Genomic DNA, 6519 nt, shown 5'->3' on the forward strand with positions numbered 1-6519 from the left:
TAACTGTTTGAATTAATTCCTCAATTGAGCTGACCATACTCTTCCATTAACCAAGAGTATTTTACCTGTTTGTGTTTGAGCTGTGTTCTTGTATGACAGGTAGGAGAGGAGAGACATCAACTCCTCCATATACCGAACCGGAAAGGACCCTTCATAGACTTAGAAGGGAAGCAAGAGGGAAGAGAGTAGTGGGAGAAGAGGAATCTGAAGGAGAATCTGAGGACAATTTTGAGGAAGCTCTAGATCTCAACATGGATAGAGAAGTTCACAACCATGAGAGAGCTGATGGAAACAATGCCATTCCTGAGAGGAGGGTTCTTAGTTCATACATAAACCCAACCTCTGGGAATTGTGGTAGTAGCATCCAGAAACCACCCATTCAGGCCAACAATTTTGAGCTCAAGCCACAGCTAATATCATTGGTGGAAAATCATTGTTCCTTTGGAGGAAGTGCTAATGAAGACCCAAACCAACATCTCACAAAATTCCTGAGAATTTGTGACACTGTGAAGTCCAATGGAGTCCAGGAAGATGCCTATAAACTGCTCTTGTTCCCATTTTCACTTAGGGACAAGGCAGCTAAGTGGCTGGAATCATTCCCAAGGGGGAGTCTAACCACATGGGATGAGGTGGAAGGCAAGTTTCTGGCACGTTTCTACCCTCCACAAAAGGCCAATAGGCTTCGATCTGAGGTCCAGACTTTTACACAACAAGATGGTGAAACTCTCTACGAGGCATGGGAGAGATTCAAGGACTTGACAAGGAAATGCCCACCAAACATGTTCCATGATTGGGTGCAATTGCACATCTTCTATGATGGGCTCTCTTATGAATCAAGGAAGGCTGTAGACCATTCATCAGGAGGTTCATTGAACAAGAAAAAGACCGTGGAAGAAGCCATTGAAGTGATCGAGACAGTGGCTGAGAATGAGTACTACTATGCATCAGAAAGGCACAACACTAAGGGAGTCATGGAGCTGAACCATGTCGATACAATTCTAGCCCAAAACAAGGTGTTTGCCAAGCAACTAGCAGAGCTTACCAGGCAATTAGAAACAAAGCAAGTGGCTGCAATACACACACAAGATCAAGAGGAAGTAGGCATTGAAGGAGGTGATTGGGATGAGGTTAACTATGTGGGAAACCAACAAAGGCAATCATATGATCCACACTCCAACACTTACAACCCAGGCTGGAGAAACCACCCAAACTTTGGGTGGGGAAACCAACAAACCCAACCACAAAACCACAAACCTTACAACCACAACCAACAAAACAATTCCACATACCAAAACTCCAACCAAAGATCATACCAAGCCACACAAAACACTTACCCCCAATCATCATATCATGGCCAAAATAATCAACATACCCAACCTAATCTGAACCAACAATTTCAAGATCAATTAAACCGGATGGAAGGAATGATGGCAACCATGAGCCAAGACATAATTGAATTGAAGAGCTTCAGGGATGATGTGAGAACTACCTTAAGAAACCATGGTGAAAAACTCAAAAGGTTGGAATCTCAAGTAGGAGAGCTATCTCAACAGGCACCCAAATCAACTGCAGTGTTCCCTAGTGACACAGAAAAGAATCCTAAGGGGGAACAAAAGAGAGTAAGATGGGAAGAGTGCAAGGCCATCACCATATTGAAGGAAGTCTCAGAAGAAGAAGGAATCAGGTCCTCACAGCAGGAACCAGAAATCTTGAAAGAAGATGTGGAAGAAGTTAAGCAGGAAAGTGGAACTGAGCAAGCCAAGGATCTGCAAAAAGGCATGATGGAAGTATACCAACCAAAAGCACCATTTCCTGAGAGGTTAGGAGGAGGTGAAAAAAGGAAAACCTATTCAAGGTTTCTAGAGACATTTAATTCTCTGCATGTCAATATTCCCTTTCGTGAGATTCTTCATCAAATGCCCACACACATCAAGTATTTAAAGGAATTGTTAAGCAAGAAAAGAGTTTTGAAGGGAGGACAAACGGTAACAATGAACAAAGAATGCAGTGCTCTCATCAAGAAGGACACACTCTCTAAGAAAACGGACCCAGGAAGTTTTCATATCCCTTGCATCATAGGGGAAACAAAAATTGACAGAGGATTCTGTGATCTAGGAGCTAGCATAAATGTGATGCCTCTAACTCTTATGAAGAGGCTACAACTGAACGAGGTGAGATCCACTGATGTAATCATACAACTGGCTGACAAAACTCAGAAGCAAGCTGAAGGGGTAGTTGAAAATGTGCTGGTGAAAGTAGGAGATTATTATTTCCCCACAGACTTTGTCATTGTGGACATGGAGGAAAGCTATTTACACCCTATCATTCTGGGCAGACCATTTCTAGCCACTACTAGAGCGCTCATAGATGTAGAACAAGGAGAACTAATTCTGAGAATACATGATGAACAGCTCATTTTCAAAGTCTTCAAACCTGCATCTGAGCCTGAACCAGAATCTGAAAAGCCTAAAGATGATAGTAGCCATCCGTGTTTGGGGGAAAGTAATCCAGCAGCTGAGACTCTAAAACAGTCATTGGAAGGCAAACAAGAGTTGCAAGAGTTAGAGCCACAAGAATCAGTGGAAACAGATCAGAAGGATCCTCCTGACATAAAGGTCAATGAAGAAATCCTCAAGAGAAAGGGAAGAGTGATAGGGAGATTGCCAAGAGGATGGAGAAACAAGAAAATTCCCACTGAAGGTTTTTCTCCGGGAGATAAAGTGATCTCAAGTCATTATCTGCCAATCCCACCTGGCCTCCAGACCATTCCTTCCCAGCTCCCTCAAGTGTTCACAATCAAGAAAGTTCTTTCTATGGAACATTTAGAGGTCATGAATGAATCAAGAGGGGACGTTTTCATAGTGAGAGGAGAGGACGTCAAGCACTACAATCCACCCTAACAAGGGACAACCGTCAAGCTAGTGACGTTAAAGAAGCGCTTCATGGGAGGCAACCCATTTTTTTTAGTATCCTTAATCTTTAGTGCTTTGCTTTACATCTAATAAAGCATGGTTTCTTATGCATGAACTTGAATCCTCAGGACAACTATTGATTAAGTGCACTAAACCGTGCATGTAAATTACAATTGGTCTCTAAGTTTGGTGTGCCTGATGGCACTCCCAAATCTTACTCAAATTGAATTCCATCTTTCATTCAAGGTGCACAACCAAACATTAAGTTTGGTGTTCTTTTTGAACACAGTTTATGAAAAGCAAGAAGTTCCTCTGGATTTCAAAATTCATGACAAGTATACCATTCACATGTTTAATGCTTTAGTTTCAATTACTTAGGGTAGTCACTTTGTTTAGAATCAAGGAGCCAAGGTGACTATGATTTATTAGAAATATGCACACTCATTAAGGACAACCAATATGGATTTCATGTCATCAGGAGACTTAACCAAAAACTAAGTTTGGTGTCCAAATAATAAGTGTGCATACATGTAGAAGTCACGGCTATAAGCTCATAAAGACAAGCATTGATTTACATGTGCAAATACTATTCATAATTCACATGGACCGAAAAATGATAGCAAATTTGTTTGTTTGTGCAGGTACAAAAGAAAAGACAAAAATGGAGGAAAAAGACAAAGGGAGGTACGTGCTTGGTCAAAAAGAAAATTCATAAATCTTTGAAACTAACACATGGGAAAAGGAAGTTCTGCAAGAAAAGAAAGCCACATATGCCAACACCAAGATGCCAATGTCTTGGCAATCAAGGAAGCCACTACTTTACAGAATGCAAGATACTCAGTCCAAGCTGACTACAACATCAGTTCGCAAATCAAGCTTAACTACATAGGGGAACATCTACACAAGATGGACCCAGCATTCCCAGCTTATGATGAGTATTTCAAAGGGAGGAAAGAAGGAGAAATAAACAAGGCAATGATCCTTGAAAAAGGAGTGGAAGAAACGATGAAAAAGGCTGGATTCTGGAAAAAGCTCATAAGAAAAGACAAAGGAAGCACAAGTGGTCAAAAAGAGGCAGGAAGCAAGAAGAAGCAGGATCCCAAGAATTAAGAAGAACCAAGCAATAAATAAGAGGTGGTCTCGTTCCTTAATAATCAAATGATAATTGGTGAATTGTCTTTATGAACGTGTTTTCATCATAAGTCATTTAAGTGTTAGGTGGAGTCTTTTTTTTTATGAGTCGTTTTTTTTAGTATGTGTGTTTGTTAATTGCTTTGAATAAAGTGAATGCTTAGATGTTTGGATATAACTTCACCTTCTTAAACAAGTGCCTGCCATGCTTGTTCTGTTTCCAAAAATAAAAGAAAAGCTTGAACAAAAGTAACTTGGCTAAATTAGTGACAAATCAAGTAGAATTAAGTGGTGGTATGCATGCTTGATTGTTTAGTCACATCACTAAAATTAGAGTGTAGAATTATCATTTTTTATGTAGAAGTAAAAATTGTCTATGGATCTTGATGAATAAATGTCTTTGGCCATGAAAAAGAAAGAAAAAGGAAAAGAAAAAGCCACGGAAAAGGCAACCAAAAAGCAAAAAAATTGAGAAAATAAGCTAGGCACCAATGGTTTGAACTTCTGAGACAAATGCCTGTGGTGTTTATGTATTAAGGATATGCTTGGATGACTAGGTTCTGAGGAGTGTTTCAACACTTGGTAACTTGGGTTAACTAACCCGGGATTATCAACCAAAAGTCCATTATCAAGAGCAACCTCAATACAAAACATTTAGTCACACAAAGAAGTGCTGGGCACCAATGTCTCAAGAAGGAATGTGAACTAAAATGCCTAAAGTGGATATGTGTAGTGCACTGATAAGAAAAAGAAAAGGCCAAAGGCTTGTGCAACACATGACACTAAGCAAACAAGGAGCAAAAGAAGCTCTAAGAAAAAGAAAGAAAAAACAAAAGAAAAGTGCCAAAGACATAAGAATAACAGGAGGCCATAGCAATTTTTGATGGATGCAATGAAAAAGTGATAATCCTACCTGATAGGTATGAAAAAGTGATGCTGCAACTTTCTGCATAGAACCCTTCTGATGAACTTCAAATGCTTGCTAATATAGCCAATGTAATTACTTTCTGTTCATACTGTCTTCTCAAATAACTCAGGACTTGCTTAGGGACAAGCAAGTATTAAGTTTGGTGTTGTGATGCCAAGGCATCATAGGCTAGTTTCACTAGCATTTTTCTGTTAGTTTTAGTTGTTTTATGCATTTTCTTGAGCTTAAAGTAACCAAAAATGGTTAAATGAAGAACAAAGTAATGAACCATCCAAACAATATGATTTCGATGCAAATTCCATGAGTTTTAGTTATATTACTTAAATGCTATGAATGAAAGATTTCTCATGAAATTTTGCAAGACTTTGATGCAATTGTTTGGATGATTTCAGGGAAGAAGAGGCTAAGCAAGGAAGCAACAAATCAATAAAGGAAGCTTGAATATCACATGTGGAGTTTAAGTTCCAGTTTAAGCCTAAACTGGAGCTTAAACGCCAAAATCATGAAGGATAAGAAATGCTGGGATTGAAGTTTAACCTCCAGTTTGACCTCAAACTGGAGGTTAAACGCCAGAATGAAAAGCCTCACTTAAGGAGCATTCCACGTTTAACCTCCAGTTTGACCTCAAACTGGAGGTTAAACGCCAGAATGAGTATGCCACCCAGGGAGGAGTTCCACGTTTAACCTCCAGTTTGACCTCAAACTGGAGGTTAAACGCCAGAACCAGGAAGAGTACCAGGGGCCATTCCACGTTAAGCTCCAGTTTGACTCAAACTGGAGCTTAAACGTGTTCGATAGTTTTTTCACTCCAGGGTTGCTCTCTCCATCTCCACGTTAACCTCCAGTTTGACCCCAAACTGGAGGTTAAACGTGTTCGACACCTCCAGGGCTGCCCTTCCTATCTCCACGTTTAAGCTTCAGTTTAACCTTAAACTGAAGCTTAAACGTGTTCGACTACATGACTCTCCAGGGCTACCTTCTTCCATTTCCACGTTTAAGCTTCAGTTTAACCTTAACTGAAGCTTAAACGTGCTTCTACAAATGGCATCACTGGAAGTGTCTGGCGTTTAAGTTGCAGTTTAAGCTTAAACTACAACTTAAACGCCCTCTGAAAAAGGTTTCTGGGCCAAAAATATTGTGATTTAAGTTAGTCTTTGAGCACAATTATTAACTTAAACTTACTTTGGTATGAAACCCAATTGAATATCATGGTTTATGGGATTGGGCCTGAGGGATTGATGAGTTTGAAATCTCATTTATTGAGTCATGTGCCATTATTTGATTATCACTAAGTTGGCTCAATAAATGTTACAGGATTTGGATCAACAACCTCATCAAGATTATGGATCATAAACCCAAGACAAAAGGAAAGCAAGGAGAGGCCTCAAAGCCCAAGAAGCACAACTGAAGCTCAATATAGAAAGTGTATAAATAGATAGAAGTTAAGTTAGAAGGGACTTTGACATTCATTTTTAGCTAGTTTCTTTTTCTTTGTAATTGAATTCAGAGCTATGATTCACTAAACCCCCTTTCATTGGGTTAGGGAGC

At 39.7% G+C, this 6519-nt stretch overlaps 1 non-coding gene across 1 annotated transcript; it reads right to left on the reverse strand.

Annotated features, from left to right (window-relative positions):
• Window positions 1-677: 677 nt before the first annotated feature.
• LOC112745429 (small nucleolar RNA R71) lies at window positions 678-781 on the reverse strand. Its single transcript, XR_003173358.1, has one exon. It is a non-coding gene; the product is annotated as a small nucleolar RNA R71 (small nucleolar RNA).
• Window positions 782-6519: the final 5738 nt, after the last annotated feature.

Source organism: Arachis hypogaea, chromosome 14 (assembly GCF_003086295.3).
Source record: "Arachis hypogaea cultivar Tifrunner chromosome 14, arahy.Tifrunner.gnm2.J5K5, whole genome shotgun sequence".
NCBI classification, from domain to species: Eukaryota; Viridiplantae; Streptophyta; class Magnoliopsida; order Fabales; family Fabaceae; genus Arachis; species Arachis hypogaea.